The sequence below is a fragment of the Puma concolor genome, chromosome C2 (genome assembly GCF_028749965.1).
Source record: "Puma concolor isolate L17-30 chromosome C2, mPumCon1.1.hap2, whole genome shotgun sequence".
NCBI classification, from domain to species: domain Eukaryota; kingdom Metazoa; phylum Chordata; class Mammalia; order Carnivora; family Felidae; genus Puma; species Puma concolor.
In genome coordinates this window covers 118,901,055-118,924,681 of record NC_141675.1, presented here as the reverse complement: position 1 = coordinate 118,924,681, position 23,627 = coordinate 118,901,055, and the positions used below count along the sequence as shown (strand labels likewise).

Below are 23,627 nucleotides of genomic sequence, written 5' to 3'. Positions count from 1 at the left end.
CTGGAATCACTTAAACTTTTCGTGCCTCAGTTTCATTATGCACTTTATTCTTCATAGGATTGTTGTGAGATTCAATGAATGAATGCATACAAAATGCTTATAACAGTGCCTGGTACGTTGGGAATGTTCCGTAAATATTTGCTGCTGGTAGTAGTAATAGCAGCGGCAGCATAAGCAGTAACAGTCGTAGTAGTAACAGTGGTAAGAGTAGTAAATTCCAATAGCATGTCAGGCATTGGAAAGTGAAGAAAATGGGAAATTCTGAGAAGCCTTATGCAGCATAATTAAAACTTTTAATTGACAGCGTTTGATAATAGGCCCGCCTTCCTCTCCAGTGTCATTTGTGTTTTCATGGAGATCAAAAACTAAAGACAAACAAACTCTCAGGCTGCTGCTTCTTGCATTTAGTTAAAGAGAATTCTTGGACAGCTGGGTACTTGTACTCACTAACCCACTCAATTATTCATTTATTCTTTTCGGCAATTGTTGAGTGACCTGATGTTCCTGTGTGTGCTAGGGTAGGGTAACTCTTGTTGCTGTAACAAAGTTCAGAATTTCAGTGGCTTAACAGAATACAAGTTTAATTTTGGTATTAAGTGTGGATGCTCCTGTATTCCTGTATGGCATGCAGCTTTCCTCTAGGTGGTGGTTGAGAGACCCAGCTCCCTTCCATCTTGTGGATCCACTATCCCCCAGAGCCTCAGAGCGCTGTACTTCTCACCATAAGATGGAGGAGAAAAGGAGATATAAGGTAGCACTGTCGATTAATTGCTTTGTTCTGGAAAGGCCAAATACCCCTTCTACTTGACAAGACTCCAAGAGGACATGGGAAATAAGGATTCTGCTTGGGTAGCTCCTTTTCAAACACACCTCTCTTACACAGCGAGAGGGAGAACAATTTTTATTGTATGGTTATCCATTTCTTCCGTACAAGGACACAGGGATAAATCTAAGACTTGTTCTTATTTATCAAGGGAATAGTGGGGACACAGGCTGGAAACCAAGAGATGCAGACCCTCATTATGCCTGGGAGGTCAAGCAATGCTCTAGAGAGGAAGTGGGCAGCACGACTGCATGGTGAATGAGCAGAGTTCACCAGCACAAAAGGAAGGGTGTCGCATTAGAAAAATAGAAACTATGATTTGCAGAGGTAGTGAACCAAGTAACTCCGAAAGACTGGCGCACACGTGTGGACAGCTGACTGAGAGATGAGGAATATGTTCAATTGAGTAATGCTTTGTAGAGGACATAAACTAATTTAAAAAATTTACCCTGAAAACAGAGTATAATATATTTGAAGGTGTTAGAGGCTCTGAAGCTAGTTGACAGATGAAGAAACATAAGTGGAGGGGGATGGAGATGGTAGATTATGCAGGAAATTTAAAGAATTTAAAAAATCCTTTTTGCAAATGATTTCTGCCCTTTTTTGCGTGTTTCATAATACAGACAAAACAAAAACAAAATAGATTACAAGTCTTATGAGCTTTTGGAGAATTATAAATTACTTTTTGTTCCTTTAAAAGTTATATGGCAAAACAACAATAACGAGAGTCAACATAGCATGTAGGGTGCTATAATATAAATGGTACAATAAGCTTCACCGTGCTGCACTTGAAGTAACAGATTGAAGCGCACACACACACACACACACACACACACGCACAATCTATTACATGGGGACCAAATCAATTAGGAATTGAATATAAAGAAAAGGAACATTTAGCCCTTCTTGTCTTTCTTCTGATCACTTACTTCCCTTACATATTCCATAGTTAATGTCCCAGTAATTGTAAATCCTCTAGGAGACTTAGCTTACATGTGAGTAACCACTATCCGCTCAATATTTTCTGGGAACTTGGCTGTCATTTGGGTTCGTCAAATATTTGAGGGTTATTTTCAAAGACTCCAGGCTGTCCAGTGCCAAGCTATCCTTGGCCTAGCAACTTACCCTTGATTCTTAAGTAGCTTCTTTCTAGAGAAACTTAATCTGCATGTTTCTAATCCATTTAAAATTAGATCATCAAAATATAGTTTTGTTAAGAGCTATCCAAAATCCTTGTGAGAGAGTTTCCTCATTTTTTTTTCCAAATGAAGATGTCTAATTTGTTAAACTTCAAGTGGGTCACAAAGCTAGAAACCCCTGAGAAAGGGATTTTAAAACTTGGCAGTCTCTATTCTGTTATCCCTAAGGCATCTAGTAGGTGCTTTGGAAGTTTCTTTTTGAATATGTTTTTAGAACATTCCTTGGAGTTCATTCATGTAAGGCTGAGTTCCTTCCTTTCCACCAAGCCACAGTTTTCCCATTTGGAATCTTTCCTGAATTCAAAGGAAGCTACACAGGTGAAATGTCATGATGGCTTCACAGAAAAACAGTCTGGGACAGATATTTGCAATTTTCAATTCAAGATAATCTTATGTACTTCTTGAAGCAAGGTTGTGTTCAAAAATCACTTCCTGCCACAAGAATTCTGAATTTCATTGTATTTTCTTTCTGTTTGCTATCAGAATCAATCCCATTTTAAGACAACCCTTTTTTAATCTCCATCTTATGTATTTTTCTTACAGAAACCTAGAAAACTTACCCAATCACCATATACATGCTACATTAATTATAATTGAGGTTATTGTATTTGATGTTACATAATTTCTTAGTTTATTGGTATTATTCACAAGTAAAAATAGAAGGTTAATTATTTATATCAACATTACCTCAGATGAGTTGCATGATTACCTATCCCTAATTCCATTTATTCGCTGAAAAATTGGCTTGTCTTAATGTTCAAAAGTAATTTAGTTTCTATGGTGAAAATTAAGATGAATAGGATAAAAGAAATTAACATGCAATGCTCAGCTTAATTGTCCAAGTGTGCCATGCTAACATGGGTTCCAAACGTTTAATGCTTATTCAAAGGAAATCCATAGCGTGTCATATAATTATTACTGATACTGTATTTGTAGATTGTTTAAGAGGGTTTATGTCTCATGAACAGTTAATACAGTTTCATTAAACTTTCAGTCTACAGTGACAAATAAATGTTGGGGTCATGTATCATTCCTGCTGATCATACAGCCTTATCTTCTTCTAGCCCCTTAGCTACTCCTCAACTCTGATCGGCATTGTTTCTTTCATCCCCATTTCTCTGGCCTCCCCACACCAGGCTGGGTCTAATTGTTCCTGCTCTGTTAGCCTTTGTTTATATGGAAATATTCACATTACAATACATTTGCATTTTTCACTCATCTTCTACAAAATCCTACCAAGACTTTTCAGTTTCTGTAACATTCCTCAGCATTCCACTCCATCCTGAGGCACTCTTTTTCTTTCTGTGGCAACAGTCCACCCAGGTTGTCCCCCTGTATGACTGTCCACCTCTTCTCAGTCTCTTAATTTGGCTCCTCCAATACCTAAGTTTCATTAGTTCTTTATGACAACCTAATCAAGCAGGCATTAGTTTCATTAGTTTAGAAGTGATGGATTTCAACATGCTTTCAGATTACACAAATAATGAATTGCAAAGCTATGATCTGAATCCAAGTCTATATGCCTCCAAAGCCATCCTGGAGCATGGTCGGGCTGGCTCCAGGGCTTGCCTTGTTTTTTCTCTGCTGAAGATATCATGGCACTACTGTTAGCTTTCTTTCTGTCTTTGAGGCTACTTCTCTCCTTGCCTATCTCAGCTCTAGTCATCCAGTCTCTTATGCCTGGTTTCATCCCCCTATATGCCTGGTTTTGAGTAGCACAAGTTCAAGTTCAAGTTTACCACTTTTTTTTTCTTGCTGTTTGAAGACCTTGCTGCAAATCACAATAAGAAAGTAAAAGGCATAACGGTGGGATTGTTACAAAGGTTGAACAACCAAACCAAGTTCTTCATAAATCCATATAACCTGCTTACTTCTAAATTAGTGATCATATTTTAATGCCAAGACACTGTAATCTATTTGTTCTCCTGTACAAAGGAGAAACTTAAATGCGCTTAATAATTACATGATATCTCTTACATTTGTTTCCACAAAGATTTACAACCAAATGCTCCATCAGTAGAAGTTATGAAGTTTTAGCCATTTATAATTAACAAGAGAAAAGTTAAGTATAATTAATCTTTGCCAACTCTCTCAGCTCTCCTGTATACTTTAGTTCTATCACTTTGGAAATCATTGAGATTTAGGTGTGATTGTAACTAATACATTCCCATACGTGTCTAACACCTCTTCTTAGCAACCCCAGACTTCCTTATGCACAATCATTCTGGGAAGTGTAGATTTATTCCCTTCTGAGCATTTTCAAAAAGGTGCAAACTGAAGTGTAAATGGCATTCATCTCACCAAATCAATTGGAATGTAGCTGCTGTTAAGGTGGTTTAAAAAAAAAACAAAAAACAAAACAAAACAAAAAACCAAAAAAAGGAATATAATGCCTCTCTAAGTGATAAAGATTTTGAAAACAAAGTATCTAGGCACTGACATCAAATGGAGACTTAGTTCAGGCAGTTTGATTTGCATCTTTAATTTGGGGACAGTCATCATTCTGGTGTGAGTTAAAGATAAAGCTTGGAAACCTGACTAAAAAATGACATAGGTCGCTCCCAGTGTAGTCTATGCCTGCTTCAGGAATGAGTGTGCTTCTGGAAGAGAGGTAAATGGGACTTTGCTCAGGTGACAAATCTGTTCTGTTCTGTCATGCATGTAAGCACAATCTAAGGCTAGCTGTGAGGGTAATTTCATTTTCAAATAATTTATTCATTAAACACTATCTTCCACATCTTATGAAGACCCAATGAGCATAAGAAAAAGAAAGAAAGAACACAAATGGTTCTATTAGAAACTATAATCAATCTCATTGATTCAAAAAGTAAATTGCAACCCCACTCCCTCCTACCCTTCCAGATTGAGTCTTTTAAATGAAAGAACTGGGATTTAAGAATCTTTGTTCCTCTTGTGTTTCTCACAGTAATGACACACACATATAATAGAAATGCAACAAATGGTTGCTGTAATAAACTACAGACTTAAATATTGCTGCTCTTCAGACATATTAGAGGATCAATAAGATGGTAAAAACATGGAGCAGCTTAATAGTCTACTATTACAAGGTTTGAAGTTGAAATTAATTGTTTTCTTATTTGTCAGACCTGGGTTTTTCAAATGGCTAAGCAATGGGTTAATTTTGACAGGTAAGTTTTATAGTGTGGATACACATTAGACATTTGGTTTTAATTGAGGCTCCCCCCCCCCCAACCACCCTCAGGCCACCCAAAAGCTTCCTTGTAAGAATATGTTTATAACTGTATGTATTTTCCCTGTCACCATTTGCTGATGCAGTATTTAATTTCTTTCATTTATGGCCTAAAGTATAATATTCTGCCAATTGAAAAAGAGTTCACTAAGTATGAAAAAATATATTTTCCAGTTTTCCATGAGGAAATCCAAACCTCCGTAGCTCCATTTGGATGCTGCATTTCACTATTTTGTCCCAATTCACTAGTTACAGATGTTTTTAAAAGTGCTGGAAGGCATAAGACCAAGATCTAACAGGAATATGGAAATTAACTCAGTAGGTATCCCAAATTTTATTTCCTCTCAACCTTCATGTTAAACTTACATAAAACTAATATAACCAGTGGACCCATTCAATTTAGTCTTTTTAATGCATGAAAATAATTGTTTCATTGCCCGATTTTTAGGTAAAAGACCCCCCCCCCCCCACACACACACAGCAAGAAAGAAAGGGAAGAGATTGATTTCTTAACAATTTCTTTCCCAAATCTGGAAGACAGCAAAAGTCCTAAAACTTTGCATTTCATTTATTGCTGTCTTCATGAGTAGGAGAGCATCTGTAGACTCTAAGAAGTATATACTCCAGGAATCTGAGGACCAGATCAAAAAATGCCACTTTCCTAGCACAAGAATAAGTTCATGGTGAAGAGATTATTAATTTATAGAATTAACCTCCCCTAAAGAGATGGTTTGTAACTTTGTCATAAATTGAGAGGTTTGCGATTTAATTCATTTTATTTAAAGGAATACACCCTCTCAGGAACATGGCATTCTGTAAGGAATTGTGAGAAAATAAAGTTAAAAAAATAAGTATTTTTCTAGTATTATTGAAATGAGAACAAGACATTATTTGAGAGGTATCAGCACTTGAGCCATTAGAAAGTTGTATTTTATAGAAAAGCAAAGATAATTTTCCAAGCTCTACCACAGCCTAAATGAAATATCCCTCAAGACCACACAGACATCTTTGCTTGGATTGCATGCTCAGCATATATTTTTATAGTAAGAAAAAGATGCCACAGTTTGCAAATATAAATATTTCCAGGAACCAGAAAAGAATGTTAAAAAATTGTATTCTCTGTGAAAAATTGGTGTTCTATTTCATAAACGAAACTTTTGTTAAAGCATACAATTCAACAAATATTTGTTGATCTAGGCAAATAAATATGAGACATAGTCTCTATACTGAGGAAATTCACATTATGAAAGGATAGACTAGAAGGCACATGTCCAACACTACTAGTCCAAGCTTGTTGATGTCCTGATGGTTTAAATGCAGACACTAGAGAATATTGATCCTGTCTGGGTTTGTCCACTGATGGCTTCCTACTTGAGGTGATATTTCAATTTCAATGGATAGTTTTTCTTCATGAGTTAGCATAAATTGATTGAGTTAAATTTCATAAGGAGTAGATCATTGAATAAATTGCCTGTCTCTCTTTACTTCTCTTTATGCTTTTTAACAATAATGCTGTTCGTTGAAAATTATTAAAATATAGGTGTATAATCAAATAATTTTAGGTGGGCCCAAGAAGTATGACCTACATAGAATTAGGTATGTTTGAACCATACTAGATTTTACCTTAGTATTTTATTGCAGTCAAGAAAATAGACACAATTGCATGTGCATGTACACACATATATGCACGTACAAATTCAATGAAAAAATATTAAAAACTGATACAGATTTTCTTGAACTTTTGTTTGGAGGAGGTAAAATAAATATGTATACTGCACATATTTTTAATATTTCCTTCTAAATTTGCTCTTGTCCCTAATGCTTCTCAAATCTCACATCTTGTCCTCTGTGCTTATTCGAATCCTTAATGTTTGTTTCCATTGTCAGGAGCGGAAATGGAGAGGGGAGGGAAGGAAGGAAGAAAGAAAGGAAGAAAGGAAAGTCCACTGCCTGGCTGCCTACCTACCTACATCTACTATATTTTTTTTGGCACACATATTTAAAGTGGAGATACAATTCACATGCCAAAATTCCCATCCTTTTAAAAGTGTACAGTTTGGGGGCATCTGGGGGGCTCAGACGGTGAAGTGTCTGACTCTTGGTTGTGGCTCAGGTCATGATCTTAGGGTTCTTGAGTTGAGCCCCACCATCAGGCTCTGTGCTGACCGTGTGGAGCCTGCTTGGGATTCTCTCTCTCTCTCTCTCTCTCTCTCTCTCTCTCTCTCTCTCTTTCTCTCTCTGTCTCAAAATATACCTAAATAACAATCCCTTTCTAAAGTCTTGGAATACATCCAAGACCACAATTTAAAAATTAGTGAAAGAGTGTTTGACAATATTCAAACCTTGCCCTTAATTAAAATTTAGACTTCTTTTTGTTAGTCAAGCATGATGTGGGGACCACATCACATGTGTAATTTCCAAATGATAATAGAAAACAGTCAGCCTAATTTTCCTTTTTATAAATGTCAGCAGGGAATGATAATAATTACATTTTTGCAATGCTCATTACATATCAGGAACTGCAGATAAAATATCATTTGTGAATCTCACAATGATGCTAGAATGGATAAGTTTTCCCTTATTTTAGCAGATGAGAAAGCTGACACAATTCCATTGAGAACATAGACAAGAACTTACAGCAAGTTTGTCTGTCTCTAGCATCCTCACTGTTCCCTCTATACTAGGATGATTTTACACGAAGCACTAATGACAACATATTCTAAATATGTGAGCACAGGCACTCGAAAATAAAATGGCTAACAAAAATATCAACAACAAACTTCCTAAGGCTCCCAATTACCTTTGACCTCTTCATCCCCTCTCTTGCCCATAAAAATGGATATACTTATGTGCATGCTGAAAATAGTCAATTCAGGAATATTCTCCAATTGCTGAATGTCATCAAGTCCAAGGCAGCACCATGGCTTTTGCTTGAAACTCTCTGGTTGTGAAGGAACAGAAATCTTTCTTAAACTAACCTTTTAGGGAAAAGTAAGCTTTGAAGATCTGATTTCTTAAAATGCCATTCCATGAATGATCTACAAAGTACTTGAGGAATGAGTCCATCAGTGACCAGGGATGGTAAGTATTGATAGAGGTTATTTGAAGCACAAAAAAATAACTAATGTTAAGCACTTAAAAATTAGCTAGGGCACTAAAATATAAAATTTTAATATGATGGTCCCCTTCCACAATTATAAAATTTCTGTGCTGATCTAACTACACCTTCGGAGTTTGTTGGTTGACACAGACATTGATCAGAAAGGTACAGATAGAAAATTTTATCTATTGTATATAGATGTAAACTTTCAAACATCCCATGATGTTTAAGACTTTTTCAACCACCACTAAAACAGCATCAGGAAACTACAGGTTAAAGCATAAGACAAATGAAACAGGTAGCCTGATGGATACAGAGTGTCATGATATTCCCTGAGGGAAGAATTCGAATAACATTGAAAATAACTCAGTGTGGATGTCTACACTGAGAAGAGGCAAAGGATCCCCTACAACAACTAAGAAAAATATTATCTGCTAATGAGCCATTTCCAATTGTAACTGAGTAATGTAAGAATACTAGATAGAAAGTTTTAGAAATAGTTGTTTTCTAGTACTAACCAGCTAGATATAAAATCATTTTTTCTTTACTTCAGAAATGTGTTGTACTGTACAGAGAATTTACAGTTTTAAGAAGAATGATTGATGTGTTGAATTTGAAAAAGTTCACATAATTTAGTAATATAACCTCCTTTTCTGTTATGATTTGAAGTGTTTGCAGCTGTAATGGCCTTTGAGTCCCTGGGATAAAGGACTCAGCTAAAGCCAGGAGTTGCCTATAAAGTTCTCTTTGACAGAAACTGGGATGGAATCCAGGCTCATTTCAGCAATATTTGTGGAGAAGAGGATTGAACTCAATATATTTGACCCAAAAGTGCATTTTTGGGGCTTGCACCATATTTATTAAAGCCTTGCGGCAGAAGTAGAAGTTATTGAATGGCTGAGAGCTGGCTTATAAAGACACAGTTCTTAGCAGGCATAGTTCAATTCGACATACTTTTACTGATCACCTACCTGGAGCCATATCCTAGGCTAGGAACTCACAGCTATAAAAAAAGAAAAAAAAAAAAGCAAATATCATCCATAGACTCAGACAACTCAAAACCTAGTAAAGAAGGCAGATATAACTAACTATAGCTCAGTATGATAAAAGATTGTACAAGAGGAAACACAGCACAACTGACAGTCATATACTGAAAAAAAATCAGGACTACAATCACGGAAACGTAGCATTTCAGCTGGGTGCTGAGGATGTTTTATTTTTGAGAGTGTGAGTGAGGGAGGGGCAGAGAGAAAGGACAAAGGATCCAAAACAGCCTCCCTATTGATAGCAGACAGCCTGATGCCGGCTCAGGCTCCAAATCAGGAACCAGTGAGATCATGACTTCAGCCTTAATTGGATGATGCTCCATTGAACCATCCAGAATACATATTTAATACAAAAGTAAATACATATTTTTAAAGGAAAATATCAGGGTAAATTATTTGACACATGGTTTAACAATAGTATATTTGAAATTAAGACTTTCATGTCATTGTCAACGATTCAGCTGTAGTTGGAAAGGCAGGTTGGCCATATAAGAAGAAAGATGAGAAATTTGGAAATCAAACAGAGAATGGTTAGTCATTGTTTCACTACTTACCAGTCCTGTGATCCTGTATATAGTTTCTTATTGCTGCTGTAACAAACTGCCACAAGCAATGGCATAAAATAATGCAAATCAATTATCTGACAGTTCTGGAGATCAGAAGTCCAAAATGGATCAATATATTTCTTCTAGAGGTGCTGGGGGAAATTTTTTTTTTCTTTTCTTTTTTTTGCCAGTTTTAGCTGAGAGAAGCCACCTATATTCTTTGGCTAGTAGCACTTTCTTCCATCTTCAAATCCAATAATACTGCATTTTCAAATCTCTCTCCTCTCCGACTACTTCTGTCATCCCATCTCTGACTCTGTCCTTTTTGTCTGTTTCTTATAAGGACCCTTGTGATTACATTAGGTCTACTCAGATAGTTCAGAATCATCTCCCCATATCAAAATCCTTAACTTAATCACACCTGCAAAACCTTTTTGCCATGTGATGGAATATATTTATATTTACTGGGGATTAAGATGTGGACATCTTTGGGGGACTATTATTCAACCTCCCATACTGTGGGAACATTATCTAATTCCCAGACTAACTTTTTCTCATTTGTAAAATAGGGGTAATAATCGTACTATCTTACATGGTTGCTCTGGGGCTCAAATGAGAAAAATAATATAAAACAGTCAACATAGTATTCAATAAAAATCATAATAACCATTGTCATTGCTGTTAATGGTGTTGTCATTTTGAGGGCTCTGAATGCCGGGTTGAGTTTTACCCACTTTATTTGGCAGCATAAATCTGACCCTTTTAGGAACAAGGATTATGCTATGAGAATTTGATACGTCATAATGTTGACTGTCATATAGTTTGTGTAGGGAGATTGAAGACATAGGGGGCTCTCAGGGAAGGGGGACTAGTATCAATATTCAAATGGACTATAGGACAAACTACAGATATTTGCAAGATATGTGATAGGTGTGGAATACTTAGGATTTTTGGAGGCCCTGAAAGTTAATAGGAAATGATATTATTCCGATAGAAATCTGGGGAAGAATGTGACAAAAATTCTGTAAGAAAGGATCACGGGTTAACAACAAATGTTGAAGGTGTATATTCTAAATCAATAGAAAACAAGTAAAAACAAAACAATAAAATGGTAAATTGACAGGGGTTTTTTAGGGTAATGCTCATTGTTTAGGAGCATTTGTAGATGAGTTTGGAGGGTAAACTGACAGCTACAACCTTACGCAACACTTAACAGATGTGTACCAAGAGCTTTAAAATAGTCACAGTCTGGCCAATAACTGTGGACACTCTGGTGTTGAAAACATTTTTTATGCAAAAAATGTATTTACTCTTTCTTAGTTCTTTTTTTGCTAAAGCAAGAACACAATAAACATTAAATTCCAATGTGGATTATACAACGGACCACCATGTGCAAATGTCAAAGCAGGTTCTAATAGTCTGTAAGATATTCACACATATTGGGACCATAAAGGAGGCAATTTGTTGGAGACAGAGAGAAAGATAAATAAGATTTCCTAGAGAGACTCCCCTGTGTTCCCCACCTTGAACCCATGGGACAGTTGGACCGACCTTTTGCTTCAACTGGAAGAGGAACACCAGTGGCACCACAGAGAGAGCTTAATATTGTATCTCTGTCATTAGTGGAATACGATGAATGACTATGGTCCAGGAGATTTAGAGGATGAGGGGTGTAGTGGCTATTTTGGTGAAATAGAGAGAGGTGCTACTGCCTTATAATAGGCCTACAGTATTAGAATTTGTTTAAATAAGAAATGCTTGAGTTTTTGCTATGATCCATAAATGGGCCAAGAGAAAGAAAGAACTATCTATTAAGGGCCAAAATAGTGAGTAATGTCTCTTTAATGGGTAATGAAACCCCACCTTTTGGAAGCTGGAGGGGAGCTAGCCATATTCACAGGGGTTAATAAGAAATTAGAGACAACTGAGAGGCACATTATGCAAAATACAATAGAACTTGCTCAGTGGTGGCCTCTGGTAAATTTAGAAACATATTCACCAAAGCATAGACTTTAAACATCTGTCAGGTCTTGAGAGTACCAAGCTAGCTTATAAAAATTCCAAGCAAGTTAAAATGTCTTGATTTCCTTACCTCTTTTTTTTCTTTTTCTACTGCAACCCCAGAAAAGAAACAAACAGAACAAAACAAAACAAACAAATAAGCAAACAATGGAAAACATTCAGTAGCTCAGAGAAGGAGGACTTTCAGAAGAAACAAAAACGCCAATCATCTTTCATTCCTGAAGTCTGGTGTTCCATCTGTTGAACAAGATCTGAAAAAGTTGAGAATATTCGTCTTTGAAAGAAGTTCAAAGTTTCTATTATTACCTGAGGCTAAATGCATTTAGTTGCTGAATTGAGATTGCATTCAGTGATTTAAAGTTGTAATAAGACTTTCTCTTACTTAAAAATGATTTAAAAAACCTTAAATGTGGTTTTAGAGGGAGAGTGGGAGAAAACACAATGCAGCTGCTTTTTAGTACACTCTGTGAATACTGGTTATTCAATGCACTTACTACACATACGTGTAAATTGACTCAAACCATCATTAATATTAATACAAACTGGTAAATAATCTAAATATTCAACAAGGGAGGTCAAATAAATGATGAGATAATCATAAATAGAACTTTACATGGTTCTTAAAGACTATTATTTTATCATAAGATCTTGGGCAACTGCTGCACAATGTATCTGTTTATTTTAATATAAAATTAACGTAAATTATTTATCAGAGAGGACTGTAATAATATTTTCCATTGTTCTGGAGGGTGTGTCAATTTGGGCTAAATTGATGAGAACTGATACTGCCCATTAGGCTTAAGGCTTAAATTTTTGCCTTAAATATATAATATTTTGAGGAGGGAAGGACATAGAAATATACAAATTCAAATGACAACTATCCTATTACTGCCCTATGAATTTCGTCAGGGCAATCACTGAGAATTTACTCAGAATATTACAGAGGATAATAAAATAGTAGTGATTGTGATACTGCAATTTTTAGATACTTAGTATCTAGTTGACATAAAAAATACAGTCTTATAATATGAAAGAGGAACAATGTCTGTGATTCACTGAACAGTCTCTTCTCTGTCAGGGAATACTCCTCAAAGAAGTTCCTAAAAAAGAAAGATTTATTCTTTCTTTCAACACATATTTATTGAGTGTCTATTATAAACCAACGAACAGACCAATTTCTAGGAATAGGGAACCTAACATGCATGGTTTTGGTATAGTAAGAGACCTAGATGTTAATCAAATAATTACTAATGCCTGTAAAATCAACACTATGATAGTGCTATTAAAGACAGCATGAGGTTTTCAGAGATCATACATTAGATTGCTTCTCCGTCTTTTGGCTAAGATCAAGTGTAAGAGATCATATATCAGAAAAGCTTCAGTTAGTGAGTGCTAATTCATCAAGTTTTTACATCAGAGAAGTGGAAAGAAGAGCATTGGGGGCTGAGAAAATTGGATGTGCAAAGGCCAGGGTAGAAGGAACTTTACAAAGTGAAAAAGGGTATGTGACTCGACATTTAACACAAGAGGAAAGGTGTTATGAGATATAACTAGAGAGATAGATAGTAAGCAGGCCACACAGGACTTCATAGGTCATTTTGGAGTTTTAAATTTTGCAGTGGTAAACATTTTGATTATTTAACATTGCTTTTAGGTTGAATATTTTGTTTAAAAAAGTAAAGGCAGTAAAGACATGAACTCCAAGTGTTGAAGATTCCTTAGAGAAGTCTGGCAATGAAAGGAAGGAACCAGGGCAGTAGCTGGAAGGTACTGTCAGTGTGATGAGAAGTATTTTCAATTGGCAGAGACATCAGCATACTTCCAAGCCAATGATGGGATTTGTGGCGAAAGATAACGAAAGAAAAGCATCTTAAAATTTTACTGTCTATTTTCACACCCACCAAAAACAAAAAGACAATTTTTCCAAGAACAAGTACAGAACAAGTGTATCCTTAATGAAACGAGCACATTGGTGTGATATTTTCATATTCATCAATGTGTTTTTATTACCGGAATTCTATTTTGCTCCCATCTTGTCTTCCCATTTCAGGATGCAGTTATGTGAGTCTAGGAACATGGGTCCAAAAAACAGAAGTTGAACAGTGGCACAACAGAGAAAAAGTTCTTGATTTTTGAGCTCAAAAAATTGTCACCTGAAACTCATAACAGATAATAATTTGAAAATATTTGATTTGTCAGAGATTTTTTTTTTTTTTTAGTTACAAAATATTTTGAAGTAAGGAGGACAGAATATGTATAGATTAAATACAGATTTGGGAATAATGAATACAGATGTAGGTGCCTGTTTTCCCATGAATTTCATAAAGATCCCATGATCAGAAGAGAAAGCTTAGAGAGGCAGGTTTTGAGAAGGAACTAGTTCCAGAGAAAGGATGTGAAGAAGGCAGATGTCTTGGGGTAAATCTGAAGGAGGAAGAAACTCCTAAACAGTTTTCATTTGAGCCCTTGTGACATCAGACTGTTAGATTTTCCTCTACACCAGCAGTCTGGTGATAGGATAAATTATACGTATAAAAACCTCCAGAGACATATGGGAGAGATGTTCCTACAAAGAGTCACATGTCGGGGCGCCTGGGTGGCGCAGTCGGTTGAGCGTCCGACTTCAGCCAGGTCACGATCTCGCGGTCCATGAGTTCGAGCCCTGCGTCGGGCTCTGGGCTGATGGCTCAGAGCCTGGAGCCTGTTTCAGATTCTGTGTCTCCCTCTCTCTCTGCCCCTCCCCCGTTCATGCTCTGTCTCTCTCTGTCCCAAAAATAAATAAACGTTGAAAAAAAAAATTAAAAAAAAAAAAAGAGTCACATGTCGCTGGAGTATTGTGAGAAAGCAGTCCTATTTTCTCTTGCCTTGAGAAAGGCATAGAAGTTTGAGGATAAACTTCCAGGGATCATGAAGGGCAGAAGCTGTTTCAAAACTTGTTTGGTTGTCAGGTTCTAGCAGATATCAATGTGGTACTATCGTTAAGTCACCCCGATGACACATTCAAGACAGTGATGGGATTGTTAACCTCAACAGATACCAGAATGAACAAACTCTAAATCATGTGGTTTTACCTTTTCCAGATTCAAGCTTGATACATAAGCCAGGAGGAATTTGAATGGCACTCTGGGGAAAAGAAGGAGGGGGATCAGTGAAAAATATTGGTTGAATCCTGAAATAATGAATACATCTAAAAGTAACTAGATTAATTTTTATAACCAACTTTGGACTTGAAATATAGATTGTTATAGAAAATAAAGCTGTTTTTATTGAACATCTGAATTTTGTTACTTGCAAAAGTTGTGCTCACTTCATAAGGAATCAGCTACAATTCAAAATTGTAAGTCACAAAGTGTATCTTGTGATCTAGAATGTTAGAAATTGAAAAATGATTCATATTTGCCCAGACCTTGAGTAGAGAAAAAAAAAATTAATGAAAGTTTCTGTCAAAGATAGGACAAGAGCAAAGGGATCTAGCTAAGTTTTAAGCCAAAAATAAAGCCAGAGATATACATTTGGAAAACCAAGTCATATCACTGAAAGGTGGTGAGGGAGAACTAAAAGATAAATAACATTGGCATATCATTATTAATTGTTTACAAACTAACGCACTAGCTGAGGGAAACTTCTGAAGGTAACACAAAGAAAGGGGGTGATGAATGAGGATACAATAATCAAGAAATTGGAATTTGACATACATAGTGACTGCTGAAAATTGAGTGAAGATGTGCTTTGGGATAGAGAAAAAGGCATATTTAGTGAAAGCCTACAAGCAACGATCCCATACCAAAATCAAAGTGTACCAACTCATCCTCCTGCCTTCCCCAACTGACATTACTCCCTCTTGACTATACCATTATTCAACAGATAGGTTACTCCATTCAAAAATAAAGTCAATAAAGGAACCCACAGAAGACTTAACCATAGATTGTACACCCCCATGCTCATGTTCCCCAGTAAAAGGCCTGTGGTTTACATATCTGCTGCTAACAAATCAGTAAATTCCCCTGGAGTTACAGGGATCCCATTAACAGAAGCATCCCCTTGAACAATGGGGAAAGAATTAATCTGTTCTATAAACTCAAAGGTAAATTTTGAGCAATTGAACTATTTTCGTCTTTTGGAATATATAAATTAGGTAATTTGTTCAGTTATTCTTTATACATAATTTGATTGAATTCTGTATTTAAACCATTTTTGCATTTTTATATTCTTGGGGGAAAGCTCAAACCATTTATTTGACTGAGGAAGAGCAAATTAATAAAAAAGTATTGCCATACGCACATTGAAATTTTCTTGAAGTATAGTTGACATACGATGTTAGTTTCAGGTATACTACATAGTGATTGGACAATTGTGTACAATGCACTATGTTCACCATGCTAAGTGTAGTATTCTCTTTTTCTTTAATACTCTGTAAGAAGAATGTATTTTTCATAACGTGAAAAATTTCATTTAAAAGACAAAGTTTAGATGAAAAGTTTTTGGTCAAAAGTATAGTGATTGGACAATTGTGTACAATGCACTATGTTCACCATGCTAAGTGTATTCTCTTTTTCTTTAATACTCTGTAAGAAGAATGTATTTTTCATAAGGTGAAAAATTTCATTTAAAAGACAAAGTTTAGATGAAAAGTTTTTGGTCAAAAGTATAGTGATTGGACAATTGTGTACAATGCACTATGTTCACCATGCTAAGTGTATTCTCTTTTTCTTTAATACTCTGTAAGAAGAATGTATTTTTCATAACGTGAAAAATTTCATTTAAAAGACAAAGTTTAGATGAAAAGTTTTTGGTCAAAAGTATACTTTGGTCAAAAGTATATATATATATATATATATATATATACACACACATACATATATATGCACTATGTTCACCATGCTAAGTGTATTCTCTTTTTCTTTAATACTCTGTAAGAAGAATGTATTTTTCATAACGTGAAAAATTTCATTTAAAAGACAAAGTTTAGATGAAAAGTTTTTGGTCAAAAGTATATATATATATATATATATATATATATATATATATATATATATATATATATTGCATATATATATAGTCCCAGATCTCAGGGTCTTTAAAAGTTTCTCACTTACACAACTTACCCAGCACATATCAGCGGGTTCTTCTTATCACTGTTGCTCTCCATTATCATTGCAGTAGGGAAAGAGTAGCAGCAGGGTAAAACATGCAATGCCTGAAGAGCTTCCATCCAGAATTTTCACATAACACTTCTCTCCATACTTAACTGACCAAGGGAAATCACATTGCATGGCCTACTTTCCAGGAATGCAGGGAAAGGCATTCCTACCATGTAACTGGAAACAAGGAAGACTGAAAATATTTCAAAAATACTAATGATGGCCTCAAGTGGTAATGATTATTTTCACTAAAATGGTAAAAAGGGGGTTAAGGAAGAAGAAATGCATGCAAAAAACCATATATAATATACATATTATATATATACATTCATATATACACATACATATGTAGCTTCAAAATATATAATGATTTATGTATAATTAAAGGCAAGGAAGAGGAAAAACAAGAGTAATTCAGGGATTTTTAGTTACAGTGACTGCAAAAAAAGTACATTAAGAGGACTATAAGACCCCTGAGAATTGTGTAAAAGATGGTAATAGATAATTTGTTTTGGAGAGAGAGTGTGCAAGTGTGGGATAGGGACAGAGGGGCAAAGGGGGAGAGAGAGAGGATCTTAGCTTCATGCTAAACACCAATCTCACTAAGGGCTCCACTCCAGGCTCCATCCCATGACCCTGGGATCATGGCCTGAACAGAGCTCAAGAGTTGGACACTTAATCAACTGAGCCGTCCGGGTACTCCAGGGACAGATCATTTAATTTTAGACTTACTGAATTCAGTGTAGAAATAACATACAGTTAGAAATTCAGCTGTTTCTTAGGAAAGATTTGGAAGTGAGTGATTTGGAGATGGTAGCTGAAACTGTGGACTTAGCCAAGATTCCAAAGCAAGAAGCCAAAATGGCTGTGGGCAGATTCTTAGAAATTAGCATAATAGAAAGATGGAGGGGAAAGATGCATACATATGAGTAAGGGAAGAGACACTAAGAGGATTGCAAGATAAATGGGATAGTTCGATGTTAGGACAGCCAACAGATATCTTTGGAATGACCTATCATGACAAATGCTGTGAATTTATTCAGCAGGAGGCAATTGAAGGAAAATATTTGGTGTTTTAGGTCAATGGGAATTTCTGAAGAAAGATTTCTAGTAGAGTGGGAAGGACCTATACCAAAAAACAAAGGGTTAACAAGTGCACTCATAGTGAAGAAGTTAATTGTAGTCCTTGATTACAATTTTTTGAAGATGAGGACTATGGAGAAAGTGAGAGGTTTTTAGATGAGAGCTACCATGGTGTAATACTACACCATGAGTGTAGTATTACATTGGCAAGGAAAATGAACAAAAATAGAAAGAGAAATTGTGATATATAGAAAAGTAGATGATAGAAACTGATGTAATAGTGAAATAAAAATGAAACACACACACATATAGTCCTTACTGGTCCTTGTCCAAGTTTTAATCAGTCCCTGATAGCTATCAAACATTTATCTAGGATATTCCCTTCACTAAATAATTGTTGGCATGAGTGCTAGTCATATGAACAAATTATAATATAGCCCTTCTTTAACTATTTTGCTCTATCAGTAACTGTGAAAGGTGTGTGAAAATTTCTGACTATAATTTTGAAATTATTTTTATTATTTTTTGAATTTTTCTCCTGTAATTTGAGTTTATTCTATTGGGGCATAAACATATTTTTCCTCAGCAAAATTAATTGTGGTTCTCAGCAATTTTTTAAAAGTTTATTTATTTTGAGAGAAAGAGACAGAGAGAGGAGAGAGAGAGAGAGAGAGAGAGAGAGAGAGAGAGAGACAGCAGGGGAGGGGCAGAGAGAGAGGAAGAGAGAGAATCCCAAGCAGGTTCTGCACAGTCAGCACTGAGGCCAACGTGGGGCTCGAACTCATGAACTGCGAGATCATGACCTGAGTTGAAATCAAGAGTTGGACGCTTAACCAACTGAGCCATCCAGCTGCCTCAGTTCTCAGCAATTTTACTATGATATGCATGAATGAAGCTTTCTTTTTGTTTATCCTGCTTGAAACTTGTCTCATTTTTTAAATCCAGGGTTTGATGTCTTTCATCAGTTTGGAAAATGCTTAGCCATTATTTGTTTGAATAATATTTGTATTCCACTGTCTCCTAGTTCCTTTCGAGATTCCGTTTTTATATAGATTTCTTCTTCTCTATACTCTGTCTCCAGCTTTCTGTTTTGTATTTTCTCTTTTATTTTTCCTTGCTTCATTCTGGATCTTTTCTCTCTTTGCTTATGTCAGTTTATTAATTTTCTCTTCATCTCTGTTTATTATATTTTTTCAGCCCTAATTTCCATTTCTTTCATTTTGTAATTTCCAATTTTCTGCTAAAATTTCCAATCTTCTCATTTCCTTGAATATCTCAGGAGTAGCCAAAGATTGCATCTGATAACTCTATTGTTTATAACTATTTTACATCTAGTATTTATCTTAGCCATTAAAGAATTTGAGATCTGAAATAATCACTTGAAGCTGAGATACATTTCCACAAGGACCTTTCTTCCTCAGTTCATTTTTAGAATATAGGTCTTAACAGTCCCATCCCAGAGCAGGTAGTTATTACTCTCTACTTGGGGAGCTCTGAACTCACCACCCTCCTAAATACCTTTTTTTCTGAAATTCAAAGACATTTTAAGGGAAAATTAGCCACAAATGCTGGATTCACATCTCTGATTTTCTGTGTTCCTCTGAATCTTGGCCTTATTATTTTCCCTTGCCTTTTAAATTATCCAAGTACATTTTTTTCAAGTGTATATATATATATATATATATATATATATAATATGTATTTTTTATTCAAGTGTATATATATGTATATATGTGTGTGTGTGTGTGTGTGTGTGTGTGTATAGTGATGTCAAGTTTTCTCACTCTCTTCACTAAGGTGATTGTTTCTAATTAACCTGGTCAGCCATCAAGAACCAGCAGAACTAAACCCCTATGCTGAATTTTAAAGAAACATACAGATGTGAGCATCAGCTAGATTGTGAGATATTTTTAGGACAGAAACTCTAATATATTCACTGTCATTACCAATTTGTTACATAGAAAACAATCAATAAATATTTAAAATTGAACATTAGCTGTTCTCTTAATTTCAAGTACCTTCATTTAATAAGAAATTTGAGGGTTTTTTCCTAGATACTTCTGCTTACATGATCTTCTTTTTGACTTGCAATCATATGAGATAACTTGCATTTTTTTTTTTTTTTTTTTTTTGCTGCCTATTTACTCCATCTAGATTTTTCCTGCAATTATGTCATCACTTGCTAGCCAAATTTATACTGGATTTCAGATTCTTGTTTCCAGCTACCCCTACCCTCATTTTGCCCATCTGCTCAGCAGCCAACTGCTTAGACTAGTCTCCTTCCTACTTGACACCTATTTTTTAAATCTGATAACTACCCTAAAATGCACTTATAGTGAAGGTTAGAGACAAGTGTTTATTTCTATAGCATTCTTCTTAAATTCAGAGATCTTAAAAATAACAGGACTGAGAGAAATTTCTAAATAATATAAGGCATTATTCTTATATTTCAGGTTTCATGTTAATTGTTTAGACATTTGAAATCTGATTTCCTTTCTCAAGGCCATTTTTATTTTCAGTTTGCAGGGCATGTCTGAGATTCTGTGAATTTGGGACAGGTTATAACTTGAAATGACAGGCAACACAGTATGATTTAACATTTCAGAAATAAAGATTTGTTATTACTGTTGTTTTTTAACTTACATGCCTTGTGAAACTTGTTAATGAGAAAGTTAATTGTTTGATTGGTTAGTTCCCTGGGGTCTGTGGTCCGTTTAAGGTTTGTGAACTGGTTTGTTTTAAAAAGAAAAACTAAGAAACTATTGCAAAGTTATAGGTATCCGTGAAAAATTTCTTATTTCAATCTATATTGAATGCTGTGTAAACTTTAAGTATTAAAATATGATAAAAACAAAATATTAACTAGAGAAGTCAAAGACTGACAAACATATTTTATCATCACAGGAATCACTGAAGGTTTAGAAACAATTTGTACCTTTGAAAAAACAGGTATCACATAGTAGTTTACTAGTAGGATAACCTTTTGAATCATGATTTATTGTTACCTGTATCTTTCTTTAAGCCAATCTTTTCCAGAAATGTTTTTGAAATACCTTGCCATTCAACATGATTATAATAATCAAAGTCATCAGTAGCAATCTATTATTACATTGTGCAGAACCCTTGACTAAATGCAGAGAAACATCTTTTTAAATGTTCTCCTGGAATAATTAGTTCATCCTACTTAACATTTTACCTTTCATTGGCTCAAATGGAAATAAGAAGGTAGAAATGTACATAATGGGATGATTTCAAACTCTTGAAATACATTCAGCAATTATCTCTGAGTGGTAGGTTAATGTGGTATATTTTCCAAATTAGCCCCCAAGGTGGATCAAAATGAGCAATGAATTAATGCACATTTAAGCCCACCCAAATTAATTGTCCGGTACTTTTCATTGAAAAATACAGATTCTAGTTGTGTATTAAGTTAGAAACATGTGCTTCCTTATGAAATTGCAGGTAAATTCTCCATATATAAGCTCAAAATGGGAAAGAAAAAGTTAGTAAGCAGTTACTTTACTGATGTCAAGGAACAAACTCCTTACTGAACTTTGGCATTTTCCTCTTCACTTTTAGATGGAGTATCTGAAGCTGGACCAAAGAAATATTGATTAAATTTACCTGGGAGAAGCAAATCAGGTACATTTTCTTCTGCAATTTGGAAAGCAATAACATGCTTTTGGACTACTCTAAAATTCAATTATCGATCTGCATAACTAAACTCTCTCCAAATGATTAGATCTATAGAGTGGCAAACCAAATCAAGGATAACTAAAATAAACAGAATTCTCTGTCACATAGTCATTTTATGTACATAAATTTGTTCTTTAATTGTTGCCTTTGGGAAATTCTTTTACAGATCCAGAGAGAAAACCCTACAGACTAGCCTAGCTATTTCATTTAAACAAAGTAAGAAAGACAAATTATCTTTTCTCCCACATAAGAGAGGAAAATGTTCTTTCTTTCAGGCAAGAGTGACCTATCATTTTACTGAGTTGGAGATGTCTTTGTGATCATTCTATCTCGACGCACCCATTTTTGTGGTTAAGTGCACATACTGAACATCTGTGATTTACTAACTGATAAATACCATTTCCAATACTGAGTGTGATAAAGGACAGAACCGTGCTCAACTGGTAGAACGTGTTCTTAAGTGTCAAAATGAGCTTGAAAAATACAAACAGAATATGCTTATCTTTTGTCACAATCTGAGTAAACAGGCATGAGTTTTATAAAAACAGTCATAGAAACGAAACAGAAGCAGTGAGACGAAGACAAAACGATCTATGTCAGAGAATTAAAAACCAGCACAAAATAGTCTTCTTTTTAGAAAGATGCTAATTAATAGTCTCTTTTGTTTTTAACCAAATCTGTTTACCTCTAGAGAGTGGGAGCTATAAAAGGAAAACCTCATCGATATTACAATAAACAGAAGGCCTGGAGAGTAGAGATTTGCCAGCTAAGATTATGCATCAATATGCCCAGAAATTGATGTTGGCATAACTGGGGGCAGATCCAAAGACCAGTGCCAGAGGTGGCGCAATTATAATAAGATCAGATGGAGGGGTTCATTACGCTCACAAATGGTGAAGAGATGCCTGTCTCTTTTCTTGTTATATCTCCTCTATCTCGATTATGCACTTGGGAGCCGGTGAATACAGTTGATAGAATCAGGGAAGAAGTACTCCCAACAACATATTTGGAGCGAAAGGAGATTTTCAGAGAAGTCTAGAAATCTACCCTGGCATTTTGATGAGATTTTTTTCAATGGAATAAAAAAATATATATGGTAGTGCACCCATGGTAGTACAAAGGAAAACTCTGTTTCCTTTGCCTATCCTTTATCACACAAGTGAAAACCTATCAAAACAAAAAAGTAGGTCCAAACAGGCTTATAAAGTAAATCTTAGGTTTCTTATCCTTTTTTATAATTTTAGTAGTTAATAACCTATTTGTCAAAATGGGTCATTACTTGTATTAGGCTACAATACAAACTAGAAGTACAGAGATGATTATTGTATCTATGCATATATCTTAACTACACATATATCAATTATCTATCTATTATCTATCTATCTATCTATCTATCTAAATATTTGGCCAGTTAGCACAATCAGGCAATCAGTTTTTCTTTTAGCCTTTATTTAAAAACAATTTTGTTTTAATGTTTATTTATTTTTGACAGAGAGAGAGAGAGACACAGAACATGAGTGGGGGCGGGGCAGAGAGAGGGAGACACAGAATCCGAAGCAGGCTCCAGGTTCTGAGCTGTCAGCACAGAACCCGATGGGGGGCTTGAACTCACAGACTGCAAGACCATGACCTGAGCCGAAGCTCAACCAACTGAGCCACCCAGGCGCCCCTAATTTAAAATTTTTTTAAATGTTTAGTTATTTTTGAGAGAGAGAGAGAGAGAGAGAGAGAGAGAGAGACCAAGTGGGAGAGGAGCAGAGA

At 35.4% G+C, this 23,627-nt stretch overlaps 1 protein-coding gene across 2 annotated transcripts in view; it reads left to right on the top strand.

Moving 5' to 3' along the window:
- CSNK2A2IP (casein kinase 2 subunit alpha' interacting protein) overlaps window positions 1–23,627 on the top strand; it is a 538,834-nt gene that overhangs the window by 362,974 nt on the left and 152,233 nt on the right. Inside the window, exon 3 of one of the 2 annotated variants that reach the window (XR_015240357.1) lies at window positions 21,750–21,812. The gene's annotated coding sequence lies outside the window, so the exon portion shown is untranslated. Of the gene's footprint in view, window positions 1–21,749; window positions 21,978–23,627 lie in introns of those variants that run through there. The other variant, XR_015240358.1, reaches the window with a different exon arrangement.